Source organism: Triticum aestivum, chromosome 3A (assembly GCF_018294505.1).
Source record: "Triticum aestivum cultivar Chinese Spring chromosome 3A, IWGSC CS RefSeq v2.1, whole genome shotgun sequence".
Lineage (NCBI taxonomy): Eukaryota > Viridiplantae > Streptophyta > Magnoliopsida > Poales > Poaceae > Triticum > Triticum aestivum.
The window spans coordinates 391,118,809-391,141,720 of NC_057800.1; positions in this window are offsets into that span (position 1 = coordinate 391,118,809).

Below are 22,912 nucleotides of genomic sequence, written 5' to 3' on the forward strand. Positions count from 1 at the left end.
TTGCTCATTAAGTCAGACGATCGGATCGGATTTGGATATATCCATGGGTACAAGATTATGTCCATGCCCTATCCACCAGTAATCGGGTCGGGTTTGGGCGCTGCCTATGGGCGCAAAAGCATATCCAAACCCTATCCATTCGGATTGGATATGCATAGGTATCCATGTCCATGGATAAAATTGCCATCCTCATCTACCACTTGCTATATCATACCTCCCATATTGCCATGTCAAGCCTCTAACCCACCTTGTCCTAGCATACCATTGTTTGGCTATGTTACCGCTTTGCTCAACCCCTCTTATAGGGTTGTTAGTTGCAGGTGAAGACGGAGTTTGTTCCTTGTTGGAACATGATTATTGTTGGGATATCATTATTATATCTTGTTTACTTTAATGCACCTATATACTTGGTAAAGGGTGGAAGGCTCGGCCTTATGCCTGGTGTTTTGTTCCACTCTTGCCGCCCTAGTTTCCGTCATACCGGTGTTATGTTCCTTGATTTTGCGTTCCTTACGCGGTTGGGTGTTACGGGAACCCCTTGACAGTTTGCTTTGAATAAAACTCCTCCATCAAGGCCCAACCTTGGTTTTACATTTGCACTAACAACCTATCACCTTCCCTTGGGTTCTGCAGATTCAAGGGTCATCTTTATTTTAACCCCCCCCCCCCCCCGGGGCCAGTGCTTGTCTAAGTGTTGGTCCGAACCTGTCAGCCGCCGATGGCCACCTGGGGCAACTCTGGGCTGGCCTACCGGAAGTTTGGACAATCCGGTGTTGCCCTGATAACGAGATATGTGCAGGTCCTATCAGGATGTCGGCACATCGGGCGGCTTCGCTGGTCTTGTTTTACCATTGTCGAGATGTCTTGTAACCGGGATTCCGAGTCTGATCGGGTCTTCCTGGGAGAAGGAATATCCTTCATTGACCGTGAGAGCTTGTGATGGGCTAAGTTGGGACACCCCTGCAGGGTTTTGAACTTTCGAAAGTCGTGCCCGCGGTTATGGGAAGATGGGAATTTGTTAATATCCGGTTGTAGAGAACTTGAAACTTAACTTAATTAAAATGCATCAACCGCGTGTGTATCCGTGATGGTCTCTTCCCGGCGGTGTCCGGGAAGTGAACACGGTTCTTGTGTTATGCTTGAACGTAAGTAGTTTTAGGATCACTTCTTGATCACTTCTAGTTCACGACCGTGCTTTGCTTCTCTTCTCGCTCTTATTTGCGTATGTTAGCCACCAGATATGCTTAGTGCTTGCTGCAGCTCCACCTCACTATCCTTTTCCTACCCATAAGCTTAAATAGTCTTGATCGCAAGGGTGTGAGATTGCTGAGTCCCCGTGACTCACAGATTACTTCCAAAACCAGTTGCAGGTGCCGTTGATACAAGTGCAGATGACACAGCTGAGCTCAAGTGGGAGCTCGATGAAGATCGTGTTCATTGGGTTGTTTTCATTTCATTTCAATCAGTAGTGGAGCCCAGTTGGGGCGATCAGGGACCTAGCAATAGGGGTGGTCTTTCTTTATTTTGGTTCCGTGGTCGGACCTTGATTGTATTCTGGATGATGTAATGCTATACTTAAGTATTGTGTGAAGTGGCGATTGTAAGCCAACTCTTTATTCCCTTTCTTATTTCAGTACATGGGATGTGTAAAGATTACCCCTCTTGCGACATGCCTACTATGCGGTTATGCCTCTAAGTCGTGCTCTGACACGTGGGAGATATAGCCGCATCGTGGGTGATACAAGTTGATATCAGAGCCTTCCCCGACTTAGGAGCCCCCTGCTTGATCGAATCGTTGACGTTGTTGAGTCTAGAAAAATGTTTTGAGTCTTATAGGATTATATATATCAGAGAGTAGGATTCTTTTTACTCCTCAGTCCCTTCGTCGCTCTGGTGAGGCCTCCTGACGTAGAGTTTTGACTCTTCTCTTCTGAGATTTCATGAAAAAATTTTAGGATCACGTGGGTATCTTGGAATCGCTCTGATGGTTTTGTGACGGGAACATTGTTCTTGGTGCCTCCTGACATTTAGGGGTTGTGGCAGTTTCCCGGGGAGTTCAGCTCTGAGGCATTGTTGTCACAATTTTATCATTGCTGTTCTGGAATACCTAAGTTTGCCGACATCTAAAATCTCCTTTATGCAGTTGTTGGTGAGAGAACCTCGACGCCACCCAGTACTGGGGCGGGAGTTCGGGAGTATTGCCATAACTCGTATAACGGATGCTTTTCGAAGGTTGAGGTAAATGATTTCCGAAGGTTTCTTGGTTATGTGTTGAAGGATGGATACAGCTGGATGTAGGATTTGCTAGTTTGGGTGAGATATTATGCCTCCCCTGTATCCCCAACACCTGATTGCATAACCGTAAAGTTCTGGGAGTTGATAAGTGGGAATTCAAGTAGCTCGTAGGAATTCTTTCCAACAGACACATGATACGGTATTGGATCTATCATATGTTTGTTTCCAACTTATTCTGCAAGCCAATCCTTTGTTTTCTTTTATTTGTGGTATTCGAGTTGCTTCAATGTCAAGTGTTGATTCCATACCTTTCCTAAGTGGTGTTCTCATGTTCCTATGTGAATACTAATCCTTCTCGATTCAAGTTTGTCATTTCAATTTCTTCTCAACTGGCATGTTTCTCTTCAAGTGGATCCGATCTTTTCAACATCTGTAAGATCAATTATCAGTTCTTCTCAATGGTGTTTGTTTCATCCATCTCCAAGCTGCCTTTGTTTTCCCACCCTCCCACCCTTTTTTCTTCAAGGATTCAGATTTATTAATCATGTATCCTTTTGTTTGTGAGAAGTCTCTTCAGTCTTTTCTTTCAATGTTTTACCCGGTGTTTCTTATGGAGATGCTAAGGGAGCTTCAAGTTCGTCACTCTTCACTCGTTTCTTCTCCGGTGGATTCAATTCAAGCTTTTGGTGTTGATCATATCCCTTAACTCGTTTCAAATGTTTTCCCATGCTGGTGCACCTCTTAATCATTCCCCGCTTGCTATTCAATTGTTCCGGAGTCCCGAAGATATCTCAGAAGATTCACGTTTCCATTCCTGATCCATTCAAGTTATTACGAGGGTGTTATCTCATTCAAGCCATTTAATTCAACGGGTGCAATATCCCTTTCAAGTAATCGTTCAACGGTGTTTCTTTTGAGTGGGCCCTAACCCACACATCTTTTCCCAGGATCTTACCTGACTCTTCTAGTTTCCCGGAGTTACTCTAGAATTTCTCAAAGTTTGATGTAAGAATGAGTTATCATCAGTCAAATGCTTTTCTCCAAGATCTTTCAAATTCTTTTCATCGTTGGTTCAACCTTTCTAATTTTCATTCCGAAGTGCCTCAATAATTCTTGGTGGTGTTTCTCGTCGCCATTCTCGGATTTGAAGATTGTAGAAGTGTTTCCTCTAAATCTTGTGCCTTCTCTTGAGGATTCTCAGTTCAAGCGTGATGCCATCCTCTCATAATTGATTTGATTGTGAGAATTCTTTTCACCCATCCGGAGCATTTCATGGGTTGTTTCCATTTCTTTCCTCCGAAGGCCATCTTTTCAAATATTACTCATTCTCAGCTTCCAGCTCTCGTTCTCCAAATTTTTCCGGTGCATCGTTCAAGTATTCGCTAATCAGCTCGGGATCTCTTCGTTCACTTGCATCTAAATTCTATCAAGTATCTTCGTTCTTTTTCTAATTCTCCCCGATGTTTCTTTATCTTTACTTCATTCTTTCCAATCCTACCGGTGGATCGTTGAAGACCTTTCTCAAGTTTGCGCTATATCTATCTTAATCCTTTCTACGAGAATAAGTAGTATGTCAAATCCGTTGCTTGTCATTACTTTAATTGGTGAAGGATAAGCATAACATAATTCTTATTCTTGTTTCATCCAAGTGATCAATTCCTTCCTTCAGAGTTTGTTCATGATGAATAAATTCTTGATTTCTTTTGTTCATCTTTTCTTTCCTGGAGTTCCAAGATCTACCAATTATATCGAAGCTCCATTTAAATCATCGCAAGGCTTCACCTTGTGTTTTCAACTTCTCTTTCCTTTCGTTTGATCATCATTTTGTTTACCTGAGTTCTTCATGGAGGTTCTACATGTTGGTCCATCAAGGATTTAATTCCTTCTCGAAGTGTTCATCGAGATTCTTTTCAGAGGAGCTCAAGTATTCTTCATCTTGCATTCCGAAGTGCAATTCTTTCTACCTTATCTTTTGAGATGGTGTTATGTCATTCTTCACAATTTCCCTTCGTGTTTCATGATTCGCAAGTTGTCAAGTATGAGATACTTAAACCCATCAATTTATTTGACCATGAGCTCTTCTCAACCCATCAATCTCTTCTTTGGAGTTATCTTGTGTCATGTTTCACCTAATGCCTTCCCTAAGGATCGTTGCTATTTATGGTGCTCATAAATGGCCCAAGTTCTTCAATTACCCTCCCAGTGAATTAAGTTTCTCGTATCCTTGTTCATATCAATCCAAATCCATTGTTTCCGTTAGTGGCAGAATTTCACCTCATAATTTTGAGATGTCTTCCATAAGCCCACATCAAGCTTATCCTTTCATTGTTGATAATCCAACAACTCCGTTCCAACATTTGTTGTAAGCGTGCTCTCTCAAGATCTTGTTTCCCTCCGTTCATTCCATTCCATTCTTTCTTCTTCCGGAGGCATTGTGATGTTTCTCTCTTCTCTCATCATCTCAAGTTGTGAGGATCGTGTTCTTTTCGTGCTTATCCATTTAACCGGAGTGTCATGCCCTCTTTTCAAGTTCTTCCCATTCTGTCAAGTTTTACCTCCCTTCTCAACTGGAGTGCTGTCTGAAATCTTTCTTACACCTTGTGCCATTCTTTCAATAGTTCCAGAGGTAGTGTGTTGTTGATTTCATCAAGTATCTTCTCATCTTTTCAAGCTCATCTTCAATCCCTTCCATTTACAGTCGAAGTGCTGTCCAAATTATATCATTCTTATTCCTTCTCTATCTTGTTTTAACCGGAGTATTGTGGCTATCATTCCTCTTCGAACCGGACTCTCATCCAAGTGCTTTCATTTTGCCAAGTTCATATTCTTTACCTTCCATTTCCAACCGGAGTGTTGTCATATTTTACACTTATCGTTCCTTGTACATCTCGTTTTCTACTGGAATGTTTGCTTGTACTTCTTGTCCATTGCGACCTTTTTTCTTATGTCTTTCAACCTACGAGGCTCTAGTTATGTTCCTTGTTCCTCTTTTCTAATGGAGTGTTTTCAACTTCGATCATCTCCGTTGTATTCTTTCTTTCAAGTTGTTCAACCTATCAAGGTTCTTTGGTTTCACTCGTTTGTCAAAGAAGCAACTTAGTTTTACCTCTTATCTTCCTCTTCCTTTTCCCTCCGGTGTCGTCCTAGATCTCGGGACGAGATCCTCTCGTAGTGGTGGAGTGTTGTAACGCCCCGGATACAACTTTCCATATTTGTACTCCGACTCTTGCCTTTTCCGGAGATGTGTTGTGAGTTTCCCTTCGTGGTTGGGTTTTGTTTTTGTTTTGCATTTTTTCCATGTCATGCATTTCATATCATGTCATCATGTGCATCGCATTTGCATACATGTTTGTCTCATGCATCCGAGCATTTCCCCGTTGTCCGTTTTGCAATCCGACACTCCTATGTCCTCCGGTGCCCCTTTTGTTCTCCATTCATGAGCGGGTGTTAGACTTTCTCGGAATGGACCGAGATTTGCCAAGCGGCCTTGGTACACCACCGGTAGACCGCCTGTCAAGTTTTGTGCCATTTGGAGTCCGTTTGATACTCCAAATGTTAACCGGGGAACCGTAAAGGCCTCATGTGTGTTGCAGCCCAACACCCCTCCAAAGTGGCCCAATACCCATCCAAACCCCCTCCATCCTCTCGGCCGTTCGATCACGATCGCGTGGCCGAAAACCGCACCTCATTTGGACACTCCTACCTCCTCCTACCTATATATGTGTGTCTCCCTCCTAAAATTTCGCGGATGAAACCCTAATCTTCTTCCCCCGCCGCCGCCGGACATTTCATCCCGCCGCCGGACATGTCCACCGAACCCTCCACGTCGCTCCGACCAATGGCGTCGCGCCACGTTAGCTAGCCGCCGCCCTCACCCAACCGGGCGCGGCCACGTGTCCCCGCGCCCCGCTCCTCCGCCGCGGCCCATCGGCGGCCCGCCTCGGGCCGAACCGGGCCCCGAGCGCCCCGCGCCCCTCGCTCCCTCGCTCCATCGCTAGGACATCGCACTCCCGCAAGCCCGCCGTCACCGGCTTCCTCTGCTGCATCGGCGCCTCGCCGGTCCCGCCGTCCGCCGGTGCCTCGTGTGCCCCGCTCCCACCGCCCGCCGTTCCCTGTGACGCCGCCGCCTCACCAGGGACTCGCTGTCGTCGTCGTGCTCCGCCCCAAGCCTCTTCGTTCCCACCGCTTCTCTGGACCCACGCCCCCAACGTCCCGCCAACCGAGCGCCGCCCTTCGCCGGATCCGCCTAGTTCTCATCGTCCCTTCGCCGCCGGAGGCCCTCTGCACCGGCGCCGCCCTCGCCCTCCGTCGCCATGGCCTTGGGCCTCTCTCTCCAGCCGGTTGCATGTCCTCGTCCACAAACGCTGTTGTCCGCCGAACCAAAGGGAGACCCCGTCCGCTGCACCGCCCCGTCCCGCTCGGCGTCGTCCCACTGCTTCCCTTCGTCCTGGATCCGCGAGGTCCCCGATCCAAATGCCGCGCCCCGTTCCGCACCGTTCCATCCCGCATCGCCCTGTCCAACTTCTCAGAGGGTGAGATTCCACCAAGTCCTAAATCTGTGATGATTTTATGCTCTATTTATTGCATCATAACTTCATGACCATTTCTCCGTTTTGTGTGCATGAGATACTAAAATGTTCATCTTGATGTGCTCTTGATTTTGTTCCATTGTGCCATGCTTGTTTGAGTCCATCTTGATGCCCAAATCGTTGATGCAGGAGTTCTATAAAATGTTAGGTGCTGATTCTTAACAGATCATGAGCTTTTGTCATTTTTGCCATATTTGTTGTGTGCATCATATGGGCATGAGCTCTACATGTGTTTTGGGCTATGCCATGCCATCTTTACAGGGGTGTATGCCTTGTATTTTTGTGATCAATGTGGTGACTAGCACATGCATGCAAAGTAGCTCTCGTAATATTGTTGTTTTCAGGGACTTAGAATTTCACTAAGTCTTTGCTCTGCTGTTATTTTTATGCCATGTATTCATGTTGCTACAGTGAGATCCATGCTTCTTTTGAGTATGTTCAGTAAGGATGATTTGGGCATATGGTTGTGCTCTATCCATCCATGTCCCTGTTTGCATTTATGGAGTGCCCTAGCATGACTCAATCTTGCTCTACTTTTGCTATAAAATGTTCTTGGCAGATTGTTTACGTGTTAATTAATTTTGCCAAGGTTGTTGTAGTTGATCCATGCATGCTATGATCTTGTTCTTGCCATGTTTAGCTTCATGAACATGTCTTCTTGCTGGTAGTATGCTTATCTTGTCATGCAATGCCTTGTGGTGAGTGCATCGAGCTCGCAAACAGGCCTTCATAATTCTGTTTATGCCATGTCTAGTTTTCTGCGAAGTCTGAATCTGTTAACAAAACTTGCTATGTTTACATGGGTGCCATGATATCTTCTGATCCTTTTTGGCTTATGGTCGGTAAGGGACTTTTGTTATATGATTTGAGTAGATTCATGCCATGCCTTTGTTTGCTATGTACTGTTCCTGTAGCATGCTGTTTTGTTGCTCTAAACATTGCTTCTTGATGTTAATTCCTGACATGTTAGTATTTTAACCAAGTCTGTGATGCTGTTATCTTTTGCACTTTTGCCATGCTTGTTTGAACCTGCTCTTGTGTGATTTAGCCATAGCTCAGTGTTCATCTTTTGTCAAGCATCTTGAGTAGATCACTGCTATGTGCTTTGTTGCTATGTTGGAGTGCAGTAGCTTAGTTTCTTGTTGCATTCTAGATGGCATCGTGCTGTTAATCGTAGAATTGTGCCATTATTGTTTTGCTTGCCATTTGCAAACCGTGCTTCCGATTCCGGTGATTTTTATATCTATTTCGACCGAAATCAACTCATCTTTCCAGCGGAGCACTTGGTTTGCCAAGTTGAGGCCTGGTTCAATCTTTTCCTCCCGGAGCACGCATATGCATTGCATAGCACATCCCGCATATCATGCCATATTTTGCATCATGTTGCTTGCGCATTGCACCATGGTTGATTGTTGTTTTCCTTTGCTTGTGTTCTTGCTTTGGGTAGATCTGGGAGACGATTACGTGATCGAGGAACCCGTTGAGTACGCTTACGAGATCAAGCTTACGTCAACTCGGAGTACTTTGCAGGCAAGATGACCATACCCTCGAAATCACTTCTATCTTTGCTTGCTAGTTGCTCGCTCTATTGCTATGCCGCGATACCTACCACTTTCTATATCATACCTCCCATATTGCCATGTCAAGCCTCTAACCCACCTTGTCCTAGCATACCGTTGTTTGGCTATGTTACCGCTTTGCTCAACCCCTCTTATAGCGTTGTTAGTTGCAGGTGAAGATGGAGTTTGTTCCTTGTTGGAACATGATTATTGTTGGGATATCATTATTATAACTTGTTTACTTTAATACACCTATATATTTGTTAAAGGGTGGAAGGCTTGGCCTTATGCCTGGTGTTTTGTTCCACTCTTGCCGCCCTAGTTTCTGTCATACCGATGTTATGTTCCTTGATTTTGCGTTCCTTACGCGGTTGGGTGTTATGGGAACCCCTTGACAGTTTGCTTTGAATAAAACTCCTCCCGCAAGGCCCAACCTTGGTTTTACATTTGCACTAACAACCTATCACCTTCCCTTAGGTTCTGCTGACTCAAGGGTCATCTTTATTTTAACCCCCCCGGGCCAGTGCTTGTTTAAGTGTTGGTCCGAACCTGTCAGCCGCCGATGGCCACCAGGGGAAACTTTGGGCTGGCCTACCGGAAGTTTGGACAATCCGGTGTTGCCCTGAGAACGAGATATGTGCAGCTCCTATCAGGATGTCGGCACATCGGGCAGCTTTGCAAGTCTTGTTTTACCATTGTCGAGATGTCTTGTAACCAGGATTCCGAGTCTGATCAGGTCTTCCTGAGAGAAGGAATATCCTTCGTTGACCGTGAGAGCTTGTGATGGGCTAAGTTGAGAAACCCCTGCAGGGTTTTGAACTTTCGAAAGATGTGCCCGCGGTTATGGGCAGATGGGAATTTGTTAATATCTGGTTGTAGAGAACTTGAAACTTAACTTAATCAAAATGCATCAACCGCGTGTGTATCCGTGATGGTCTCTTTCCGGCGGAGTCCGGGAAGTGAACACGATTCTTCTGTTATGCTTGAACGTAAGTAGTTTCACGATCACTTCTTGATCACTTCTTGTTCACGACCGTGCTTTGCTTCTCTTCTCGCTCTTATTTGCGTATGTTAGCCACCATATATGCTTAGTGCTTGCTGCAGCTCCACCTCACTATCCTTTTCCTACCCATAAGCTTAAATAGTTTTGATCGCGAGGGTGTGAGATTGCTGAGTCCCCGTGACTCACAGATTACTTCCAAAACCAGTTGCAGGTGCCGTTGATACAAGTGCAGATGACACAGCTGAGCTCAAGTGGGAGCTCGATGAAGATTGTGTTCATTGGGTTCTTTTTGTTTCCTTTCAATTAGTAGTGGAGCCCAGTTGGGGCGATCAGGGACCTAGCAATAGGGGTGGTCTTTCTTTATTTTGGTTCCGTAGTCGGACCTTGATTGTATTCTGGATGATGTAATGCTATACTTATGTATTGTGTGAAGTGGCGATTGTAAGCCAACTATTTATTCCCTTTCTTATTTCAGTACATGGGATGTGTAAAGATTACCCCTCTTGCGACATGCCTACTATGCGGTTATGCCTCTAAGTCGTGCTCTGACACGTGAGAGATATAGCCGCATCGTGGGTGATACAGAAAGGAAAGCAACAACAACAATGACACCATTGATAACAATGCCACTCCGGACGGTGCCGAGAACCGGGACAACGGCGATGGTGTCACGTCCGGTCCGATCGACAGTGCCACAAGGATGGCCGAAAATGATGATCCTGAGGATAGCAGTTACATGCTTGAATCTGAGGTGGACATTAGTTTCGAAACCGATGAATTCAACATCCCTGAAGAACCCGTCGACTTAGAAAATTTCCGATGGCGGCTCATTACCACCGCCGGAAGTATAAAAAAGCAATGCCAGCAGCTTCAAGACGATCAAGACGTGCTAAATGATAAGTTGGTTGAAGTACTCGGAGCCAAGCAAGAACTCGAGCAGAGACTCGCCCACCAAGCTAGTGGGTTGAAGTACTCGGAGCCAAGCAAGAACTCGAGCAGAGACTCGCCCACCAAGCTAGATCCTACCCACAATGATGTCTGATTCCCGCTTTGATGATGAAGTGGATGACATTCTACTCTCGAAGCATAATCAAGCTAATCAGACCGACCGCCCTCCTTGGGGATGGGACATGCCAAAGGGAGGACTTCGGGATCCTCCTACAATCCAACCTGCCGGGCCATATGATTTGCAGGAGAAATTGACCGCAAAGCCGAGCCCATCACGATCCATCTATGGTTCTAGAGAGCATGCGCCTGCTGGATAGGTAGGATACCAGGCATGGCTTGATAAACATGGCAGGGCTCGGGATAATATGGGTACTCGGACAACAACAGATGTTCGACAAGCTGCACCTCATATCAGAGTAGCTGCTCACCCCATGTGTTTCATGGGCGATGTCATGCAGCATCAGTTCTCGGAAGGTTTTAAACCCGTTAATATTGAACAATATGATGGAATGACCGACCCGGCCGTGTGGTTTGAAGATTTTCTGCTACACATTCATATTGCCCGAGGATACGATCTCCACGCCATCAAATATATGTTGTTAAAACTTAAAGGATTGGTGAGGCATTGGCTAAATAGCTTGCCCAAAAAATCTATCATAAGCTAGGAAGACCTCGAAGATGCCTTCCGAGCTAACTTTTAGGGCACCTACGTCCGGCCTCCGGACTCCGATGACCTCAACCATGTCATCTAGTAGCCCAACAAGACTGCTAGGAAATTTTGGAACCGGTTCTAGACTAATGTGAGGACCACGATCCTAAGTCACACCAATCTAGCATGTAACACATCATATAACTTTTCATCCTCACGCACGGTATCACCACGACTGCAGCCTTACCTAGGCCGAGACCATTTGCGCCTTTTGGCTCACGTATATGATAGTGTAACTAGCATCCATATGACATAGAACCCAAGGTGGCACAAACTTACAGGGACAGGCATACCTGACCCAACAATGCACGTGCCGGTCAGCAACGAGTGTAACCAGGCTATAGCAAGCTATCAGGACTCCGGTAAACACCGCGTGACATTTCCTCAAAGGGACAGACACAGGAGAAAAGAAGGACACATGCCGGTCAATCCATGTGTTTCGGAGCAGTGGCAAGCTACCATGGGTTAGTGGAAGCACTAGGAGGTAGTTCCCCATAAATAAGGCTACCAAGAATAAACCACTAGGCGTCGGATCCAACACATACCAAGCTCCGAAACTACTAGTGAGACTGAAGTCTCCTTGCAAAACATAAGTTAAGCAAACGTGAGTACAAATGTACTCAGCAAGACTTGCATCAGAACTAACTACATATGCATCAGTATCAACAAAAGGGGGTGGTGGAGTTTAACTGCAGCAAGCCAACTTTGACTCGGTGACTATCCTGTACTAAGACTACCAATATCTTGTTTGAGGTGAAAGATCGCACACGAGTCCACATATTCACCATATCAATACACCACTATGGATCCGCTCCCGTCTCCCTACGAGAAGGCCATCCATAGCACTCACACTTATCTTGCGCATTTTAGAGTATCCATTTCACTTTTCTATGAACAATGTAAGCTTTCCAAGTAGTCCATATCCACGGACGTGGCTATTCGAATAGACCATTAACCCTGCAGGGGTGTACATCTTCACATACGCTCTCACCACTTATCACCGTTTACACGACATGCACTCGACAACCTTCAAGCGGAAGCCTGGCGAGGGTGTCGGCCACGACCTGACTAACCACACAAGTCTCTAGTCCAAGTTTATCGCCTATTTGAGTTCCATCCGCAAGGAAGTCCGGCCAAGGTTTCCACTACGGCCCCAAATGATGTGCGCAGGGTTCCCAAGCTCATCAAACCAGTGGCTCGGTACACCATGCCATGGTGTATCTACCTCATCATAGCCCACCCCTAGGGTCAGCGTTATGCACGACCTCCAACACATATCCTACAAACACCAAAAACTAGTTGCAACTCTTGGACATAGATCAAGGCGATTAATAAGTCAAGAGGAGCACTTAAGCATTCCAATGTGTGGTAATAACTATCTTGGATCACAAACATAGAACTCAGTTCCTGAGGACTGTTTCAATGAGACAACCCACCATGTACTCCTACACGGTCTCTCATCGCTACCTTTACCAAATCATGTTCACACACTTAGCTCTTAACGGTAGGACATGTTCAACACCATCCCAATCCATCCCAGATGAAATAAACCTGACACAACTCTAAGCATAGCAGGCATAATAAGCAAGCATGAATGAGTAGGCACATCATGGCTCAAAAAACTACTACTCATGCTAGTGGGTTTCAACTTTTACTGTGGCAAACACAAGTCATGCAGAGGAATGGGTTCAACTACCGCAACATGTAACAGTTGAATCATTGTTGTTCTAATGAAGTAAAAGAAAGCAAGAGTGAGGGAGTGGGATTGTATCAGAGTGATCAAGGGGGGTTTGCTTGCTTGGCACTTCTGAAGATAGTATAGCTCTTCATCAGTGTCATCGATCTCAACGTCGGAACGAAGTCTACTGAGAGGGAACAACACCAACAAACAAGAGGGAACACAATCAATGCAATGCAACAATATGATGCATGATCATGACATGGAAATATGTTGTGATTTGAGCTAATGCAACTAATAGAAAGATTGAATGAAGCTCACTTGAACCAAAGATTCAAATGCAAGGTTCATATAAAGCATTTAAAATGCCATTTAGTGAGTTGTACAATTTAGAGCATATAAGTTTTTCAAACATGAATGGAAATGCCATAAACAAATTCTTCATATTTTTCCGATCATTTTTCAGATATAAATAATTTTCATCTAAGCTACGGTTGAATTTCTATGAATTTTTGAAGTTTATATTATTTTTTGAAATTTCCTGGATTATTTTTAATTCAGAAAATTGTTAACTGCGTCAGCATTGTTTTTTTCGAGAGTACACCAATGGTGTAGCATAATTTTATAGAAGGTAGAAAGCATATTTGCAAGAAGTGTAACCCGAATGCGCACGAATGGGGCACACAGAACACCAGTCGAACACCTACGAAACACACCTATGCTAATTCCTCACAAAACATTATAGACCAGCAACACCGCCACCCACTTGCCTCCACTCAGCTACTTCTCCTAGAATCATAGTGGCAAGCTCCCTAGCATCCTTTTATTGGTCAACTCTATTGAAGACCTGAGCATTACGTTGCTTCCAAAGAGCCCACATGACCACAATGAACAAAGTGTCAAACCCTCGCTTGTCAGCCTTGTGGAAGTGTCTTCTCTCTCTCAACCACCATTCAAGTGTCGTGTCTGATTGAAGCTGGTCAAGCACGTTGATGTGGATCATGTCCCAAATAAGAAACCATACCTCACGAGCATATCCGCATCTCAACAAGATGTGATCGATGTTGTCCTCGTCTTGGAAACACGTGTAACAAGCAGACGGCTCGTCCTGCAAGCCATGCCAGGCGCGTTGATAAGAGGTCCACAACCTATATTGCATTGCCAGCCAAGCGAAGATCTTGCACTTTAGTGGCGCCGAGCTCCTCCACACACATGTGCCCATAGGCGACCTCGGTAGGCTAGAGTACAAGCTGGCATATATCGCGCTAGCAGAGTACTGTCCAAACGCGGTGCACATCCAAGTAACTCATCCCGTTGCTCCTGGTTTCTATCCATCATGGTGATCGCATGGCAAAGGTGAACAAACTGCATTTGGGCCATGAAAGAAGCAACCTGGCAGTCCTCCCTCCATCTATCATTGATCAATACTTGTTGCACTATCCGTACGTTGGCCACCCTCGCATGGACCGTGCCTTGTAGCAAAGGGGCGATATCCGCAATTGTAAATCCATGTATCCATTGATCTCGCCAAAAAAGGATCATGTCTCCCACACCAATAGCGATATGTACATGGCTGTCAAAGAGCTCCGGTGTGTCCCGATCCTCGATCATATGCAATCCCTACCAAGGTCTGTTTGGCTTAGTGTGCTTTAGCCACTCCCACCGGACTCTTAGTGCTCGTGCTTGCCAGTTCAAGTTCTTGATACCTAAACCTCCATAGCATTTGGGTCGGCAGATTGTATCCCAAGCGACTAGACATTGACCACCATTCGCCTTATCCTTTCCATCCCAAAAGAACGATCTAAACCACTTATTAATTTCCTCAAAGACCCAAGCAGGGGCATCTACAATCATAAGGTGGTGAATAGGCTTTGCCGAGATAACGGATTGCACCAAGATGAGCCTGCCCGGCCTCTGTATGAGGCCTCGTTGCCAAGCTGGAACAAAGAACCGGACCTTGTCTAGCATGGGTTGTGATACGTCTCAAACGTATCTATAATTTTTTATTGTTCCATGTTGTTATATTATCAATCTTGGATGTTTTATAATCATTTTATAGTCATTTTATAACATTTTTTGGTACTAACCTATTGACATAGTGCCAATTGCCAGTTGTTGTTTTTTCCATGTTTTTTACATCGCAGAAAATCAAGACCAAGCGGAGTCCAAACTAAACTTTACGGAGATTTTTTTAAACCAGAAGGAACGTAATGGGCCCTGGCTACGCCTGGGGGGGGGCTCTGAGGAGAGCACAACCCACCAGGGCGCGCCTGGAGGCCCAGGCATGCCCTGGTGGGTTGTGCCCACCTCGGGTGCCTCCCGACCGCCTCTTTGCTCTATAACTACCCCAATATTCCCAAAACTCTAGGGGAGTCGATGAAATATTGATCCAGCCGCCACAGAGTCCAGAACCACTAGATCCCAACTAGACACCATCTCGGATGCGGTTCACCACCTCCATTGGTGCCTCTCCGATGATGCGTGAGTAGTTCTTTGTAGACCTCCGGGTCCGTAGTTAGTAGCTAGATGGCGTCATCTCTCTCTCTCTTGATTCTCAATACAATGGTCTCTTGGAGATCCATATGATGTAACTCTTTTGTGGTGTGTTTGTTGGGATCGATGAACTCTGAGTTTATGATCAGATCTATCTTTTTATATCCATGGAAGTATTTGAGTTTCTTTGATCTCTTTTATGCATGATTACTTATAGCCTCGTATTTATTCTCTGATGTTTGGGTTTTGTTTGGCCAACTTGATCTATTTATCTTGCAATGGGAAGAGGTGCTTTGTAGTGGGTTCGATCTTACGGTGCTTGATCCCAGTGACAGAAGGGGAACCGACACGTATGTATCGTTGCTACTAAGGATAAAATGATGGGGTCTATCTCTACATAGATGGATCTTGTCTACATCATGTCATCGTTCTTATTGCATTACTCCATTTCTCCATGAACTTAAGACACTAGATGCATGCTGGATAGCGGTCGATGTGTGGAGTAATAGTAGTACATGCAGGCAGGAGTTGGTCTACTAATTTTGGACGTGATGCCTATGTAATGATCATTGCCTGGATATCGTCATGAGTATTTGAAGTTCTATAAATTTCCCAATAGTAATTTTTCACCCATTGTTTGCTATTTTTTCTCGAGAGAAGCCACTAGTGAAACCTATGACCCCCGGGTCTCTTTCTCATATATTTGCCTTGTGGTCTACTTTTCCTTTGCATTTATTTTCAGATCTACTAAACCAAAAATACAAAAATACCTTGCTGCAATTTATCCTTATTTATTTTATTTGGCGTTCGATCTATCAATCTACTATAAATTTACCTCACGTTTGTTTGCCTATCTTGAGGCGCCGTACCCCGGAAGGGATTTACGGCCCCTTTAACATGTCGGGTTGCGAGAAGTTGTTATTTGTGTGGAGGTGCTATTTATGTTGTGTTGCTTGGTCCCCCTACTGGTTCGATAACCTTGGTTTGACATCTGAGGGAAATACCTACCGCTGATGTGCTGCATCATCCCTTCCTCTTTGGGAAATACCGGCGTAGCTTCAAGTGACATCAGGTTGCCAGTCTGCCCTGGTCAAGCTTTTTATTGAAGTTGTAAACCAAGGTACTTGCAAGGGAAATCTGCGAGATTGCACTCAATAAACGCAGCCACCTAGCTTTATCCTCGTTATCACCTCTGATCGCAATAGACAATGACTTCTGGTAGTTCACTCGCAGGCCCGAAGCGCCACCAAAAGCCTCAAGCGCAGACCACACAAAACTCGAGTCCATATTTGTTAGTTTGATGAACATGGCAACATTGTCTGCATATATGGACAGCCTTTGCATAGGCGAAATCCCCAGTGTCGAACTAAGCACTCCCACTTCGGTAGCTTTTTTGACAATGGTCGTCATGACATCCATGGCTATGATGAAAAACAGCGGGGAGATTGGGTCCCTTTGCCGAAGCCCACAAGCATGTCAAAAACTCTTTCCTGGAACTCCATTAACAATGATCTTTGTGCCAGCCATTTGGAGTAGCAATGCCACCCACCGCATCCATCGAGGGCTGAACCCTTTAGCCTCCATGACCTCAAATAGGAAGGGCCATGACAAGGAATCGAAAGCTCTCGAAATATCTATGGCACCCCGGCTCAGAGCGACCGGTTTACCTTGCATTGCCAGCCCAGAGACCATGTCTTCTGGCAACACACAACATCTTGGTACAGAAAAAAAATCGCTTTATTGATGCTAGCGGCTCAGAGTTTATATTACAACATATGTCGAGGCCGAGCAGCACGCATGGTGTGGTTGAACAATATGTACATTATTTAGTGAACATAAAGGGGCCTCGATCATAACAACTATGCGGCAGCGGAACAACGTCGTAGCGGAAACTCCATATCACAGGGACACCGATGTGGACACGATCTAGACTCGAGCAACGATCCTTTCCAACGCGACTTTCCTGAAATCTTGCATGACACACCAGGTCAGTACATTGAATGTACTTGCAAGCTCACAATAGGCATAATCATAATGACAAACAATATCATGATATTTAACCAATTAATAATGCAATAATGTCCAACATGTTGTGCTCATGCTCCTGGGATAAACATCCTTCAGTACCGACTTACCAATCACGACTGTTCTCGGATCACAAACAAACCACCATCGCGGTCTTAACCAGGGTAACTTGTGATCCTTACGGTGATCACCACCAAACCACCATTGTGGTCTTAACCAGAGTAACTTGTGATCCTTACGGCGATCACCACCAAAGTAACTTGTGATCCTTACGGCGATCACCACCAAACCACCATCGTGGTCTCAAACATCTCGATGGCCTTTCAGCCATCATCATCAGTGCAATGATCATAACTTAGTGTGCATGTTTATTAAACATTGACTCATGGTGGGACCTACTATGAGTTGTCCGTAACCGTGGACTCGGCTATCGATAGATTATACACTCTGCAGAGGTAGCACACTGTACCCACACCTCGGAACCCATGGCCTCGCACTCCCATTCGGGTGGACCAACGGCATTCCGGCGAAACCCTTCCATTTCCATGACACTCTCCTGGTCACTCCGACCTAATCCCCAACGGGCTAGTCCTAGGTGCCCCGTGTCTACCAAAGACACACCGACCACCGTTGTGGCCAAAACTTCCCTCACGGGGACCGGTACCAAAAACCTCAAACAGGGGCACACAAGGTTATGCCTGCTTACCAGGCCAGGGTAAGCACGCCCATAACCTTCCCTAGTTGGAGGCACCGACCAAAGGCATGTCAATGGACCGAATCAAGGCCTTCCCACAAAGGCAAATGTGGTTGCACTGGGAAAATCTCGATTCAGCGGCACCATGACCCAGTCAACGATATATTTAGGTTGAGTTATATTCAGGTTCAACTGAAAAGGAGAATGACCGGTGTCATAGCATGCCATGAAATGCAATACTACACATGCATCACATAATACGAAAATGACTTATGTCAACCATATTCACACTAAACATAAGCATCAACAACTTATATTACTTTCCTAGCCTTACTTTAACCATTTATTTTGCAGCAAGCAATATTATTTTCTCATGCAAGAAAATAACTCCGATTAATTCCTCACATGCATAGCAAAGCTTCTACTATCATCATCACAAGCCAATCCTAATTTCTTTACCAATCAAGTTAGGTTCAAAATTTCTGTAAATTAGGTAAATTGGCTAAACAAGCACTCAACAGGATATTTTCTAGCAAATTTAACCATTTGTATTTATGTAAGAAAATAACTTTAATCCATTATCCATATGCATAACAAATCATTTTATCATTACCACAATTATATCTTAGCTTCTCTACCAACTAAGCTAGTTTCAAGGTTCTGTAAATCAAGCATAATACCAACACACACTTTAACAGAATATAAATAACATAATAGTTATTTAAATGCATGGATTAATCATATCATTCAAGTAAGAAAATCATCAATATTGAAAATGGCACCATGAAAATGTTGTTGTGGCTTGCCTTCGTACAGATGAGGTTCACAAGCCTTCTGGTGATCCTCAAGACAAGCCTCACCCTCTGAGAATAATTTTAAACACAAGAAGAAAATATCAAGAACTCTTCTGAAAATCACCAGAAATTCTAAACAACTCAAAAAAATCTCATATTTTGTGAGCTGTTAGATTTCTTTGCACAGAACAATATGCAAAAAGAATCAATTCATTTAGACTTATGGTTGAAAAGTTATGGTTGTTTGAAGCTCTCTAGAATTGAATTAAGTTTGAATTTAAATAAACAGACTATGGGGGTGACGTCGAAGGCGTAAAGCCTCAGGGTGCCACCACTCGTACCGCTTCACGCACGTACAGAGTGGCTGACTAGCGGGCCCCGCTAGTCAGGTGAGAAGGAGGGTGAGGGAGTCCTAGATTAGGGGGTGTCCGGATGGCCGGACTATACCTTCAGCCGGACTCCTGGGCTATGAAGATACAAGATTGAAGACTTCGTCACGTGTCCGGGAGGGACTTTCCTTGGTGTGGAAGGCAAGCTTGGCGATACGGATATGTAGATCTCCTACCATTGTAACCGACTTTGTGTAACCCTAACCCTCTTCGATGGGAGGGTTTTAGTCCGTAGGACAACATACAAAACAACAATCATACCATAGGCTAGCTTCTAGGGTTTAGCCTCTCCAATCTCGTGGTAGATCTACTCTTGTACTACCCATATCATCAATATTAATCAAGCAGGACGTAGTGTTTTACCTCCATCAAGAGGGCCCGAACCTGGGTAAAACTTCGTGTCCCTTGCCTCCTGTTACCATCCGGCCTAGACGCACAGTTCGGGACCCCCTACCCGAGATCCGCCGGTTTTGACACCGACATTGGTGCTTTCACTAAGAGTTCCTCTATGTCGTCGCCATCAGGAAGGATGCCTCGCCCCGTCTTTGAAGATGGCACCGTTGCTAAGGGAGCTTTGGCTGTCGGCCAAACCCTCCGGCTAGGTGGTTTTCTTATGACTGCCTGTTCGGCTTCTGCGCCAACGATGACCTCTCGAGCCATCGAAAACAATGTTCATGTCAGCTCGGAACTCGCCGAGCAGTTAGATCCAATGGAGCTCTCCTCCATAAACGAGCTCTTGGATCGCATTGCCGCCCTAGAAGTCGCTATGGATTACGACCAGATTGGGCCTAAACCCGATCTGAGAGAGATTAACTCTCCCCAAGTCACCCATCACGTTGCCGTGGTAGAGGGACAGTGCAGCGACCCTTCATCTATCTTAAGGACTAGCTACGTCCGGATTCCCGATCCCTCCAAGCCGGATACCCGCGGAGGGGAGGATATCACTCAAGACCTGAACTTAGAGTCAGGCGACGGGCTAGATTCATTGGACAACATCCAGGAATCCAAATTTTCGAGTTCGGAAATTCCTCGGCCTTTGAGCCTCAGATTGGGTGAAGCTATTGGAGGCCGGATTCATCAGAGATATAGAACATCCGGACTGGCTAGCAAACCTGGTGATGGTACCAAAGAAGGACAAATCCTGGCGCCTGTTCGTTGATTTTAAAGAACTTAACAAGGCTTGCCCAAAGGATCCCTTCCCCTCCCCTGCATCGATCAAATTATCGACGCTACCGCAGGACAGGATTCGTTGTGTTTCCTCGACGCATATTCCGGCTACCATCAAATCAAGATGGCAGAATCAGACCAAGCCGCAACGGCATTTATCACACCATAAGGCCCATTCTGCTTCAACACAATGCCCTTCGGGCTCAAAAACGCCGGTGCAACATATCAGCACATGATTCAGCCATGTCTGGCAAACCAGATCGGCAAAATAGTGCAGGCATATGTAGATGATGTGGTCGTCAAAACAAGACATGTCGAATCTCTAGTAGACGACTTGAGGCTCACATTTGATAACCTATGAACATACGACATCAAGCTCAACCCAGAAAAATGCGTTTTCGGCGTCCCAGCCAGAAAGCTCTTGGGCTTCATTATATCCGGTAGAGGAATTGAAGCAAATCCAGCCAAGATCCGAGCTCTGTCACAATTGGATATCCCAAAGGACCTCAAACAAATACAAAAGTTAACCGGATGCGTGGCGGCTCTAAGCCGCTTTATCTCCCGCTTGGGAGAAAAGGCCCTACCCCTTTACCGCCTCCTTCGGCGCACCGAACACTTCGAATGGACGGATGCAGCCACGGCCGGACTCGACGAAATAAAAGCCATATTGGCAACAAACCCAGTCCTGGCCGCGCCAAACATTGGCGAACCAATGCTATTGTACATTGCAGCAACACATCAGGTTGTAAGCACAGTGCTCGTCGTCGAACGAGAAACAGACGGACACAAATTCCCCCTTCAAAAGCCGGTCTATTATGTGTCCACTGTCCTCACTCCGTGCAAATCACGGTACCCGCATTATCAAAAGATTGCTTACGCGGTATTCATGGCATCCTGGAAGCTACGACACTACTTTCAAGAGTGTTCAATAACAGTAGCCTCGGAAGTACCACTCAACGATATTATAAACAACCATGACACAATGGGCCGTATTGCAAAATGGGCCATTGAGCTCCTCCCGTTCGACATAACTTATAAGCCACGGCGAGCCATCAAGTCACAAGTTTTGGCCGACTTCGTCGCAGAATGGACGGAGGCTGAACTCCCTAAAGAGTACGGCACATATTCAAATTGGATCATGCATTTCGACGGCTCCAAGATGTTGGCCGGACTAGGGGCTGGCGTCGTTTTGACGTCCCCCATAGGAGACATAGTTCAAAACATACCCCAGATTATGTACACAGACTCCAACAATGCAGCCGAATATGAGGCCCTTTTACATGGTCTCCGGATGGCAGTATCCATGGGCATTCAACGCCTAGAGGTGCGTGGGGACTCGAACATCGCAATATCCCAAAAAAATGGAGACTTCGATGCCAAGGATCCAAAAATGGCAGCTTACCGCAACGCCGTCCTGAAAATGTCAGCTCGGTTCGAAGGACTTGAATTTCACCATATAGCCCGGGAAAATAATCAGGCGGCAGATGTCCTGGCACGCATCAGCGCAAAACGCGATGTAGTCCCCCCAACATCTTCTTGGAAAGGCTGTTCAAGCCATCCGTAGTATGGGAAGGGGAGCCGAACAATAACAGCCCGGACCCAACCGCACTACCCGACACCGAACATTCTGACACAATCGCAGGCTCTGCCAATGAAATAACACCTTCAGCCCACGTAATAATGGCCATCATCGCCCCGTGGATAGAACCATTCCTCGCCTACCTTACTAGGCAGGAACTCCCCGAGGACCAAAATGAGGCACGCTGCATAGTGCGGCGATCCAAAGCCTACAAAGTCCACGAGGGAGAGCTTTATAAGAAAAGCACTACCAGAGTCCTTCAAAGGTGCATCTCCGAAGAGGAAGGGCGGAACCTCCTGGCTGAAATTCATGCCGGACTCGGCGGTCATCACGCTGCAGCTCGGTCCCTTGTAAGCAAGGCCTTCCGTACAGGCTTTTATTGGCCGACGGCCCAGGCAGACGCCCAGGACTTAGTCCAGCGATGCGTCGGTTGCCAGCTCTTTGCAAACCAAAGCCATATGCCACCCACTGCCCTCCAAAATATCCCCATCACTTGGCCCTTCGCGGTCTGGGGGCTTGACATGGTTGGACCCCTTAAAGGCGGAAACCACAAGCAAAAATAATTACTGGTCATGGTGGATAAGTTCACCAAATGGATAGAAGCCAAGCCTGTTAAGACGGCCGAATCCAGACCGGTGATAGACTTTATATCCGGGGTTGTACACCATTACGGTGTCCCCCACAGCATCATCACTGATAACGGCACGAACTTTACGACCGACGCGGTAAAACTCTGGTGCAAAAACATGGGCATCAATCTCGATTATGCTTCCGTCTATCACCCACAAACTAACGGCCAGGTCAAACGTGCAAATGGTCTTATCATGAGCGGCATCAAACCCAGATTAGTGCGGTCCCTCAAGGAATCTAACACGCACTGGGTAGAGGAGCTCGACTCCGTACTCTGGGGGCTGCGGACCATGCCGAATCGCACCACCGGATACACACCATTCTTTATGGTGTACGGCGGAGGCAATTTTGCCTTGCGACATAATTCATGACTCACCTCGAGTGCGCATGTACGAAGAAAGAGAGGCCGAGCTCGATCGG